Genomic DNA, 13,607 nt, shown 5'->3' with positions numbered 1-13,607 from the left:
ATAAAAATTATATAACTTTAGGAAGGTATGAATATTGTACCCTGTGTACCGGGGTTACTAGATAGGAATTAAGCCAATGAGAGTTTTAAATTCTGTTTACACAAGGGCTCATGAACAGTAAGTAAAATCCCTTAGTATCTACTATGTGCGAACTGTGAATGAGAATCAACAGAGTGAATTAGGCATGTCTGCTACCTGATGGCAATTGCAGTATTTATAAATAATATAGAGAATTTATCATTTCCTTAATAATGATGGTCACTGTTTCTGTGATTATCCATGCCTCACTTAAAACAATGGAGAGACAAAGAAAAGCAGTAGAAATCACCAAGTATTCTATAGCTTAAAGTAAATTTGAGTGTGGATTCCCAATGAATTAGTTGTACTGTTCCAGGTCTCTTTTCCACACTGCGTTCTAAACCTCAGACTGACATCAGTGTTAGAATTAGCTATACTGTTCCAGGTCTCTTCCACACTGCGTTCTAAACCTCAGACTCACTACAGTGTTAGAATTAGTTGTACTAATTCTCCAGGTCTCTTTTCCACACTGCGTTCTAAACTTTAGACTGACTACAGTGTTAGAATTAGTTGTACTGTTCCAGGTCTCTTCCACACTGCGTTCTAAACCTCAGACTGACTACAGCATTAGAATTAGTTGTACTGTTCCAGGTCTCTCTTCCACAGTGCGTTCTAAACCTCAGACTGACTACAGTGTTAGAATTAGTTGTACTGTTCCAGGTCTCTCTTCCACAGTGCGTTCTAAACCTCAGACTGACTACAGTGTTAGAATTAGTTGTACTGTTCCAGGTCTCTTTTCCACACTGCGTTCTAAACCTCAAACTGACTACAGTGTTAGAATTAGTTGTACTGTTCCAGGTCTCTCTTCCACAGTGCGTTCTTAACCTCAGACTGACTACAATGTTATAATTAGTTGTACTGTTCCAGGTCTCTTTTCCACAGTGCGTTCTAAACCTCAGACTGACTACAGTGTTAGAATTAGTTGTACTGTTCCAGGTCTCTTTTCCACACTGCGTTCTAAACCTCAGACTGACTACAGTGTTAGAATTAGTTGTACTGTTCCAGGTCTCTTCCACACTGCGTTCTAAACCTCAGACTGATTACAGTGTTAGAATTAGTTGTACTGTTCCAGGTCTCTTTTCCACACTGCGTTCAAAACCTCAGACTGACTACAGTGTTAGAATTAGCTGTACTGTTCCAGGTCTCTTTTCCACACTGTGTTCTAAACCTCAGACTGACTACAGTGTTAGAACTAGCTGTACTTTTCCAGGTATCTTCCACAGTGCATTCTAAACCTCAGACTGACTACAGTGTTAGAATTAGTCGTACTATTTCAGGTCTCTTCCACACTGCATTCTAAATCTCAGACTGACTACAGTGTTAGAATTCTTGACCAGATGAAAAGTGGTAGGAGAAATGTTTTCTCTCCTTAACTTTCATTTATTCTTCCTTAAAGAAAGTACAGGAAAAAACACTAAAGTCAGTATACCCTTTCTACTGGAAGATAAAAGATCTTATATGTAATGTCTAAAAGTAAGATCAATTCCTAAGTCTGCATTTACTTTGGGATTTTCATCTTTTAGCAAAAGAAAATAAACTATTATCTCAGTACGAGGTTAACCAACTTAAACAATACACTCTCCAAAATCACTTCCCTTTGGAAACCAATAGGGTGTATTGGGAATATTTATTAGGTAAAGTAATAAGACATATCAATTTTCAACATTTGTACTAGTTGTCAGGAAATTAAGAGGTAAAATTTTATTAGCTTTAGTAACCTTATTGTTTTATAATCTGCTCATTGCCCTGATTCATTTGACAGAATTTTTATGTCTTTATAGAAAAATTGCAAGATAAGTTTTGTGCTGAGTACTCCTCAGAATGCCCATAGGTTTCATACTTGTGAACTAAAAATAATTCAACATGATCTGGTCAGATACTATTTCAGAAACATTTGGTCTTATTATACTATATTATGCTCAAATGTTATGGTAAAATTTTTCCCAGATCCTATAAAGAACAATTTACTCTTTTTATTTTGTTCCATACTGCTTGCTATTACCATATTCCCCCATGTATAAGATGCACATTTTTTCAAAAAATTTGGGGTCTAAAACCTGAGTATGTCTTATACAGTGGTGGTTGTTTTTTAACTTGCATTTCCCACTTCTTTGTACTTGTTTTTGTGCTCATTTTTGAAGACAGTGATTCATCATCAGACACAGATGAGGACAAGCTATTAGATGGGAGTTATGACAGTGATGAGGAGTTGTATAGATTTTATGATGAATAAAACTTGAGTTCAATAATAAATTTTTGTTTCAAATTTCAGGCCCCAAAATCAAGGTGTGTCTATACATGGGAACATCTAATGAGCTTTCCAAAAAATATCCATGACTTCATACAAATGTCTTTCTAATTTCTGTAAATCCCTTATCTTTCTTTTGTTTTTAGTGATTTTTCTTCTCTGATTCTGTCCACTTGTCACAATTAATTCTATCCCATCTTTCTCTGATGAATCAATACACATATACATGGGGACATCCTTTCACTGCAGTGCTGTTCTCTCAGAAACCGCTGGCAATGCTGTATACCCCCCCCCCAAGGATGAGCCACAAAGCCTTCAAAGGGCTCTATTTACTCAAGTGGGCCTGAAGTTGTGAGTCTGTGGAAAGAAAAGTAAACATATATTCACTTAGTTTTCTATAATCTTTTCTAATTTTTATAAATCTTTTTCAATTTTGTCTTCTTTTTCTTTATTCTTCTGCATTCAGAATGCTTACAACTAGCTATTTTTAATATATAGTTTGAATATCTTACCACTCCAACTCAACAGGGCAAAGGGAGAGGAAAAAACTTGTTCATCTTTCCAAGTTTTGTCCGCTCTCCATGACCTTCACTATTATGACTAACCCAATTTCAGTCTTTTATATCAAAGTCGAAATTGGGGGTAAGGTCTTGAATAGAAAATTACTACAAAGGTTATATTTTACTAAAATGTCCTCAAAACCATAAAGAGCACATGGAGATACACTGATGAAAGACAAAAGAATTTCAGAGTGGTAGGCAGTCCAAACTAAGAAAGGCACGTCCCTGAATTTGACACTGGCTCCCTATAACCTATCAAGAGAATCCAGAAACTCCAATAGTGAACAATCAGGGCAGCCGGGTAAATAGAGAATAAAAAAAAGTCATTCTTTAATATGGGGGCCTAGGGAAATGAATGTTCTGCTTGAGGAGATTAAACTAGAAGGTTCAGGGGTGAATTCCCAGACCCAATAGAAGAAGAACTTAATTCACTTAAGTAGAATACACATCAGTAATATGGATTTTAAGCAAAAAGTTAAGAGTGTGAATCCAGATATGAACTAAACCAACGCACAGGAAAGTTATCTTGTCAGATTTCCCAAACCGGAATTCAGATTGCTCCTGAGGTGAGGGATTGCTGGGGACCTCTGGGCAGGTCAGCTGACAAACCAAACTGAGATTTTTTTTTCTTATCAGTTTTATGTCAAATTTTTCTCCTTTTTGTTTTATCCTTCCACCACAATGAAAGCCCTTAGTGCTATAATTTACTCATTAGCCACATACAATTGACATTCTTTTCATATTTTTCTGCCTTACATCAATTTTAATGTTATTTTTCTTCTGCACTTTACTACTCAGTAATCTCAATGTTTTTCTACCTGACTTTCTAACTTTAAAGTGATCTGTAATGATGGTATTTAATCATCTTCAATTACCCTATATTTTTTCTCTAGCTGTCACTGGCCCATTTGTTCATCTTCATTCAAGTCTATCATTCCATTCTCCTACCTCATTTCTTCCTTTCTGTGCGAAGTTTTCATGAGTCATGATCCTTACCACATACACTGAACACATTACTTTTCCACTGAAGCAAACCAGCCCTTCCAAAGCTTATCTCCATACACAGAGAAAGGTAGAAAGTGCATTTAGTTCCCACATATGGGCTGAAATTTATGGCCTTACTGGGCCAGTTTCTGTGCCACTCCATTTCTGATCTAAGATGTGGTCATTTACATTACTTTTCTTTGAAATATAATTCTTACAAGGTTATTTGTCAATTATACCTCAATAAAGCAAAATTGAAAATAATTTTAAAAATTTTCTCTACAATTAGATATCATGCCCTTCCATACACATCACTTGCTCTATCCAAACTGACACCATTATTTAGAATAGAGCATTAATTTTAATATATTGAGTATAACCCCATTGTCCATGCCCTATTTGATTTTACGCGTACATTTTATTTATTTATTTATTTATTTATTTATTTTTCTGTATTTTTCAGAAGTTAGAAGCAGGGAGGCAGTCAGACTCCTGCATGCACCCGACGGGGATCCACCCAGCATGCCCATCAGGGGGCGATGCTGTGCCCATCTGGGGTGTGATACATTGCAGCTGGAGCCATTCTAGCACCTTATGCTGAGGCCCTTGAGCCACCCTCATCACCCGGACCAACTTTGCTCCAGTGGAACCTTGGCTGAGGGAGGGGAAGAGAGAGGTAGAAAGGAGAAGGGAAGGAATGGAGAAGCAGATGGGTGCTTCTCTTGTGTGCCCTGACCGGGAATCGAACCCAGGACTTCCACACACCAGGCTGAGTTTCTACTGCTAAGCCAGCCGGCCAGGGCACATGTACATTTTTTTTTTTTTGTATTTTTCTGAAGCTGGAAACGGGGAGAGACAGTCAGACAGACTCCCGCATGCACCCGACCGGGATCCATCCGGCACGCCCACCAGGGGCGACGCTCTGCCCACCAGGGGGCGATGCTGTGCCCCTCCGGGGCATCGCTCTGCTGCGACCAGAGCCACTCGAGCGCCTGGGGCAGAGGCCAAGGAGCCATCCCCAGCGCCCGGGCCATCTTTGCTCCAATGGAGCCTTGGCTGCGGGAGGGGAAGAGAGAGACAGAGAGGATGTGAGGGGGTGGAGAAGAAAATGGGCGCTTCTCCTATGTGCCCTGGCCAGGAATCGAACTGGTTCCCCCGCACGCCAGGCCGACGCTCTACCGCTGAGCCAACCGGCCAGGGCCACATGTACATTTAAAAAAATATATTTATTGATTTTAGAGAGAGGAGAAAAAAAGAGAGAAGGTTAGGGAAAGCAGAAAGTATCAACTCGTTTTCTTCCTGTATGGAGCCAATGCCCTTAGCATTCCAGGTTGGCTCTTTATCCACTGCACCATCACAGGTCAGGCACAGGTACTTTTTAAAGTTTAGCTTATTGTGGTAACACTGGTCAACGTAATTACGTAGACTTCCAGTGCCCTATTCTGTAACACATCACTGTACATAATATTGTGTGTTTACCACCCCAAGTCAAGTCTTGTCCATCTCCATTTATCCTCCCTATACCCTCCTCAAACTTCCCCTGTCCTACCCCCAGCAACCACCACACTGGTGTTCCTGTCCATGAGTTGTTTTTTCCTTTTGTCCTTTTTTGGCTCAATCCTTCCACCCCCTATACCCACACCAACCCCCCGATCATGTATCAGCTTGCTCTGTATTCATGAGTCTATTTTGCTTGTTGGTTTATTTTGTTCATTAGATTCCACATATGATGAGAGCATATGGTATTTGTCTTCTGGCTAGAAAGCATTATGCTAAGTCACATGTACATTTTGCAACTAGTATGCTGAGCCAAGAGTTACTGTAATTTTTGCTCTGGGGTCCTCTTTTCCTTATCATGTAGCAATCCACTATGATTAAACAACTCAATAGTCTTCTTAAGATAAATTCCTCCACTCTGCCACACTGAAGTTTTTCGATCCCATCTTTTTAATAAAGTTTAGCACATTTAATACTTTACCTCTCCATAATGTATATGTTAGTTAGCTTGATTGTAGTAATCATTTAATAATGTTTCCATGAATCAAAATATCCCATAATACACCTTAAGTACATACACTTTTATTTGTTGATCATACTTCAATAAAGCTGGGGGGAAAATCCCTTTTCCTCTAATTTTTAAAGTTATTAAGAACTAATATCTAGAGGATATTTTGAACTTATTTAATTAGGTCTCTTCTTTTTACATCTAATGGTTAAAAACATATTTAACATTTTGAAGACATTAAAACTTGTTAGAGCAGGGTTTCTAATATCCAGTCTGACCCTTAATTTTTTACATTTTCTGACCAAGTATATACTGATCATTGTTTTTCCAGTGAACATTTTAAATGTATTTGGAATTTAAATGAACTTACAATTTAAGCTCACAATTTAAAGGTTAAAATATTAATGCAATTAAATGCTAATTATTAATAAATTATATTTTATTTTCATATCTTAATTTTTACATATAAAACTGAGGAGGCTGGTAAACTCTAACTTGTGTCACTCTCTTTATCTAACAAGAAAGTAAATAAAAGCAAACTCATCATTTTATTCATTAAGAATTTTCTGAATGTTCTTAGTGCATCAAAATTAAAGTTGAAACAGTAAATATTTCAGAATCGTTTTAAATTTTAGCACTTTAAGAAAAGAAAAAATCTTGTAATAAAAAGATTAAGTAAAATTATAAAAACCCTAGATATTTATGCATTAAAAATATTCCCAGAGTACAGCTAGTCTCAGCACTCCATAATTCACTGCATATTTTATAAAAATACCATAAATATAGATTATAATGTTCATTGTACCTAAATTTTAATCATTTGTAAAGCTTGCTACCAGAACCTTCTATTCACAGAAGACTAAACCCATTAATTACAACAAAATGCTCCATTAACATGAAAATGAATTTGGCCATGGTAAAGGTTATTAAATTTTACCAAGAGTTTTAAGGGCGCATTTTGATATTCCTTTATAATGGTAAATAATAGTGCCCATTATCTGGCCAAAGGGAGAGTTATAATTGAAACATTATACAATGTCGAAAATGGAGAGAAGTTCTTCATTTCTTTTTAAGTAATAGAGGTAAAATAAAATTGGAGTGGAAATACTGAGAATTCTAATTTACCTGAAACTTTAATGCTTTCTTTTAGATCCAATAACTCAGACTGTAATTATTTTTAGCAACTCACTATATCGATGTCATCATGGATTACAGTTGACACTCATTTATTCACTGATTCAAGTATTCATTCAACAATATTCTCTGAGTGCCAATTAACTTAAGGCAGTACACATTTCAAAAAATGGGAATAGTTCAAGAATCTAGGTTCTTGAACAGAAGTGTGAGAAAAAGAGATGAAAATAAACAAATATGAAAGAATAAAAATTTCTTATTTCTCAATTAATATATGGCCATGCCTTCAATTGGGAATCCAAGGAAGAATCATTAGACAAAAATATGTGATTCATTTTTAATTCTCCAGACGCTGAGCAACAATATTACCTTAGAATATGTAAATGTAAAAAAATGTGGATAGGCCCTGGCCGGTTGTCTCAGTGGTAGAGCGTCAGCCTGGCGTGCAGAAGTCCCGGGTTCGATTCCCGGCCAGGGCACTCAGGAGAAGCACCCATCTGCTTCTCCACCCCTCCCCCTCTTCTTCCTCTCTGTCTCTCTCTTCCCCTCCTGCAGCGAGGCTCCATTGGAGCAAAGATGGCCCAGGCGCTGGGGATGGCTCCTTGGCCTCTGCCCCAGGCGCTAGAGTGGCTCTGGTCGCAACAGAGCGAGGCCCTGGAGGGGCAGAGCATGGCCCCCTGGTGGGCAGAGCATCACCCCCTGGTGGGCGTGCCGGGTGGAGTCTGTCTGACTGTCTCTCCCCGTTTCCAGCTTCAGAAAAATACAAAAAAAAAAAAAAAGTGGTTAAGTCCTTAATTATGTATGGGAGAGAGAATTTAACTCAAAATTGAGATTATTTTTTTGATGACTGCTCCATTACCTGCACTCTGATTTTTTACTTTGTCATTTTTCATTATTTGTTTTAAAATTATAAAATGAGCCTGACTAGGTGGTGGCAAAGTGGATAGAGGACACAGGTATGAAACCCTGAGGTCACTGGCTTGAGCTCAAAGGTTGCTTGCTTGAACCCAAGGTCTCTGGCATATATGAGAAAGCAATCAATGAACAATTAAGGTGACACAATAAAGAATTGATGCTTCTCATCTCCCTCCTTCCTGTCTGTCCCTATCTGTCCCTCTCCCTGTCTCTCACTAAAAAAATATATATATAAAAGAAAATTGAGCAAGAATATGTGCTTTTTCTTATTATGACACTGGGGCAGAAACCTCTTGTGCCTTCATTGAGCTCTATTATTTTCTTTCATAGTAACACAATTTTTAGCTTGGCACATTAACATACTGAATATGGACTACATTTCCCAGCCACTTGTGCAGCCAAGTTCCATGTGACACCAATCTAGCCTATGTCAGATTGTGTCAAGAGAAAAATATAAAATAAATGGTCATAATTATAGAAATTTCAACATAAATGAAATGTAACCTAATGGTCATTCAGACTAATTTCTTAAATAAAATTAATAATGTGTAGACTTTGAAACTGTGCACAGATGAACCTGCTTGAAAAATTACATAAAAATAAACAAAATTTCTAAAATTGTTGACAAAGGAATTCTCATTTAAATTATAAGAAGATTGTGTATTATCTGAGGTAAATCCAAAGATACCATTTATTGCTTCCACATCTCAAATTTTTCTCTAACTCATAATCAAAAGATATCTGTAAGATAAATTCTCTTTTTACATTAGTCAACTTATATCTGAAAGATTTTATTTGATAATTCTCTTATCTAAACACATTTTTAATTGCTTTAACCTCATTTGTTTCTTTTTCGTGGCATCTAAGCTCAAGAAAATCCTTTTGTCATTTCCCCCTATTGACAATCAAAAAATTTTTCTAAGCTTATAGTTAATGGTAAATTTATCTTGTTACAGTCCTTTATCACATGCTCTTGGATTTTTGTTTTTGTTTTTAGTAAATTCTCAGTTCATATCTTCTGCAAACATCATTGCAGAGATAATGTTATAGGTATATAATATAAATTTAACATAGATCATATTTTTTCTAGATATTTCATAGTTTAAATTCCCATTTTTGCCTTCTGAGTTTTTATTATTAATTTCAGCAACTTTCCCATTTGATTTAGCCTAATCTATTGATCTTTTTCTTAGAGATCCGTTTGTTTATGACTTTTGTAGTTAGAAAGCTGTCCTCTCCCTGGAGCTAACAATATTCTGCTATATTTTTTATGAACTGCACATTTTCATTTTTAAAATTTAATTATTTCCAGTCATCTGGATTTGAGGTTGTAGTAACTGTGTTAGGAAATCTTCTCAGCTCATCTGATGAACCAGCATTATTCTGGTATTACACAAACAAAGATCGTACAAAATGTCAAAATAGAAGACTGACTATACAGAGAAATGTAGTTGGAGAGGTCCTTATGAAATCATGATGGAGAGAGCTTATCTCACGGTATAAAAAGCTACTTCAACACATACCCCTCAATATAAAAGATGGGAAAGAAGGAAAGAAAAGGAGCTCATAATTTTCAGGTGCTACTTACAGAATTATCCTAAAGTAGACATAGAATGCTTATTTATTAAGAACTTTTAAAAATAATACTAAATATGATCAATAAAGAATCTTAAAATTTATAGAGAACATCTGCCCATTTGAAGAATTTTTTATTTTTATTTATTTTTTTGGTATTTTTCTGAAGTGAGGAGTGGAAAGGCAGAGAGACAGACTCCCACAGGCACCCAACAGGGATGCATTCAGCAAGCCCACCAGAGGGTGATGCTCTGCCCATCTGGGGCGTTGCTCCATTGCAACCGGAGTCATTCTAGTGCCTGAGGCAGAGACCATGGAGCCAGTCTCAGAGCCTGGACCAACTTTGCTCCAGTGGAGCCTTGGCTGCGGGAGGGGAAGAGAGATAGAGAGAAGGTAGAGGGAGAAGGGTGGAGAAGCAGATGGGCGCTTCTCCTGTGTGCTCTGGCAGGGAATCGAACCTGGGACTTCCACATGCTGGGCCTACGCTCTACCACTGAGCCTTCTAATACACTTATACACATGCACTGGGTGGGATATGTCTCCATATGGCTCTGGTCTTTCTCTAATCTTGTAAGCAAAGGTATTTACCATTTTGGTTCTGTAGCAATATAGCAGTTTTATCTACCTCCAGAAGAGAGAACTTCTTTACCTGCTATCTACTGTAGAGACCCCTAAGTGCAGAGTTCCTATCCTACAGCACACTGCACTGTGTGTATGTGCATCACCAGGTCCTCTTCCCTTGTCCTGTGAGAACTGAGGTTTTGGGAATCTGAACAATTGTTTATACTCTGGCTATTTGTATTGCTTGTATGCACTAAAGTCATTCTTCCCTTGACTCAGTAATTGTTTGTCTTGTGCCAACTTCCATGAAAGTGTGGCAGGCTAACTTGTTAATTTTAAAATAGAACAAAATCTCAGAAGCTTCACAGTTCTGGATAGCATGTAGATACACAGAACTATCAGGTTTTTATAGATGGGTAATTAGTTTCTATTATTTCTTTGTCACTAGCATAAAGTAATTCTATTTAATCAAAATGATCATAGAACACCCTATAATAGTTTGGCACATACTATTATTTCAGTTCTAGGTATCATTTCTTCTAGACACAGTGTCTTACAAAGATGTATGTTCTTTGTTTAAGGACCCTGATAATTCTCCATAAATTTCCCATGAATTTTTGTTTATGCCCTTACTTAAAAGACTGTCTTTACATAACACACGTTACTCAATTAGTTTCTGCACGAGACGTGGCCGTTCTTTCATCTTTCCAAGTCATTGCCATTACTGCCTTGTCACGTTCCAGTTCTGTCTCTAGCACAGACCTGTCAGCTCAGAGATGCAGCTCTGTAGTCCTCCCAGCCTCTGACAGGGCATGGACCTTTGTCAGTGGAGGAGCACTGCTTGTGTGTGTGCTGGTATGAAAAGTGTCATTTCTTTCCTTGACTCAAGCTGAAAATGAATTACCCCATTGGCAGCATTATGATTCTGGAAAACCCTAACTAAGGTTGCTCCTACATAACTTATTTAGCGCAAATATCACTTGGGTAAATTGTCACATTCATTTTCTTATTTGACAATACTCTAAGGAAGATAAAACCAATTGTTTAATACAGCATTCCTTTTGAGAAAACAGAAATTTAAAGAGTTTATAGGACATGACCAAACATTTTAATATATATCAATATATTATTCAATATTAAATATACATCAATATTATATACTCAATACCTGTATAGTGATTTTATCAACATGTAGTGTTAAATATGTAATATTGAATATACATCAATATATAATACTGTATATGCATGGTCGAACAGAAGAAGTACTAGCTAATATGAATTGAATGCTGCTTATGTATGAGATGCTACTCTGTGGCTGTTGCATCATTAACTCCCTTTATTTTCAAAACAACCCTGTAGAATCAGCATTTTATTACTCACTTTACATTATTGAGCCTTACAGCATTGGAATGATGAAGTCAGCATTAAATATTAGGTTTTGTAATACCATGTCTGAGATTGGAAAAAAACATTTTTTTTCATTACCTTAAAGTTATCACAAGAAGAAAGACATGCTGTACTAAAAATTCATTCATATTAAAAATAAAAATATGAAGTATACTTTAGTGATAAGATTATAATTAAATTGTATTTCATCTATGCATTAGCATATAAAGATCTGTTATTTACTGACCTAAATCAATTTACTAAAGTAAAGGAAAAAATTGTAAAGAATCCATTAACACATTAAAATCTCTTTTTTGGTAAAAATGGAGCCATTATGTTGATTGGTAATAAAATGTATCTTCTAATCTTCTGTTCTTTCTCTTGTATTTTTATCCCATTTTCAACTACCACCTAAATGAGTCACTAATGATATTCGAGGCAGAATTCTAGGATGGGCTCCGATATTTCTGCCACCTGTCAATGAGTGTAAGTGGAGCATATGGATATGATAGGGTAGTTTATTAGTTTATATTATATGCCAATGGTGATGGGACAGAGATTGTTATTCTATATACGGCTCCATACTAGCAAACTGGAGAGCAAGGTGAACTCTAGAGATGAGCATCAGCTAAGACGGAAGAAAGCCAGGCTGTGAACTGCCTTTGAGGGGAGGAAAGTTAAGAAACCACAGACAGCCTATAAAAACTAAGAAAAGTTGTTGGTCAATACTTGATAAGAAAATAGAAACCTCAATGACATTGCTGCTAAGAAATGTTATACCAGCAACAAGTAAGCTTGGAATAGGACCCTGGCCTTAGACCAGAGGTCCCCAAACTTTTTACACAGGGGGCCAGTTCACTGTCCCTCACAGACCGTTGGAGGGCCAGACTATAAAAAAAACTATGAACAAATCCCTATGCACACTGCACATATCTTATTTTAAAGTAAAAAACAAAACAGGAACAAATACAATATTTAAAATAAAGAACAAGTAAATTTAAATCAACAAACTGACCAGTATTTCAATGGGAACTATGCTCCTCTCACTGACCACCAATGAAAGAGGTGCCCCTTCCAGAAGTGCGGCAGGGGGCCACATAAATGGCCTCAGGGGGCCGCATGCGGGCCCACAGGCCATAGTTTGGGGACCCCTGCCTTAGACTGAGTCTCAGGCTAGCCAACACCTTGATAGCAGCTTTGTGAGATCTTAGCTAAGGATCCAGCTGGCCCCTGCCCAGTCTCCTGTCCTACAGAATTATGAGGTTATTTGTGTTGTGTTTGTTCCCTAAATAGTGGCAATTTGTTAGGCATGCAATATAAAACCAATACAGAGAGAAGTGATCATGTTGTAGAAAAAATTAATTGAAATACCCTTATGAAAAACAAATAGTACAATATGTCTACATGGAAAGTCACAATGAAATTTGAGTGAGCATAGCTCGTGATGACTAGTGCTTGAAAGTGATGACCCAAAGAGCATGCTGTAAGAGGTCTCTTTGTAAAATGAGGAATAAAGTCTTCAATGGGAAGCACTGGGAAAGAAGCAAAGTATTAATAACTGTCTTCAAGGATGATAGATAACCAAAAAATATTATAAATGCAAATGAATAAGAAGAAAACTTCTTAAAAAGATTGAACCTGTTAACTATTTCTATTGAAATTTTGAGGTGCACATTTTATATTAGCTATTTTTACTTTTTTATGATATTAAAAATTACCCCATTTAAGAATATAATTGTTTTTATAAAGAAGAAACCATGTCAAATATAATTCTTTGTTGTATGCCATCATACTTAAAAACAAATAATAAACATAAAATTATATTTTTCTAGCTTAGTATATTTTAGTAGTGTTGAAATAAAGATAAACTCACAAATTAATTTCTTAACTAAATTCATACTCTACTTTTATAGCACTAGTTGTATACTATCAATTATACCAACTTATCACAATGTATGGTCTTTGGATCTACAAAACACACACACACAATGTTTGACACATAATTGGAATCTTGAATTAATCACTGTCTCAATTAAACTTAATTCTAGCACTCATATCAAAATGATAAATTATAGCAGTTGACAAACATGACACATTTAGCAACATATATAAAAGAAGGAAATTCAATGCGAAATGAGATTGCAAACTAAGTTTAATCATT

At 36.5% G+C, this 13,607-nt stretch overlaps 1 protein-coding gene across 3 annotated transcripts in view; it reads right to left on the bottom strand.

Moving 5' to 3' along the window:
- CSMD3 (CUB and Sushi multiple domains 3) overlaps positions 1 to 13,607 on the bottom strand; it is a 1,246,722-nt gene that overhangs the window by 1,056,898 nt on the left and 176,217 nt on the right. The window lies entirely within an intron of this gene.

Source organism: Saccopteryx bilineata, chromosome 3 (assembly GCF_036850765.1).
Source record: "Saccopteryx bilineata isolate mSacBil1 chromosome 3, mSacBil1_pri_phased_curated, whole genome shotgun sequence".
NCBI classification, from domain to species: Eukaryota; Metazoa; Chordata; class Mammalia; order Chiroptera; family Emballonuridae; genus Saccopteryx; species Saccopteryx bilineata.
The sequence above is the reverse complement of the archived record's forward strand: the minus strand, read 5'-3'. Positions and strand labels throughout refer to the sequence as shown.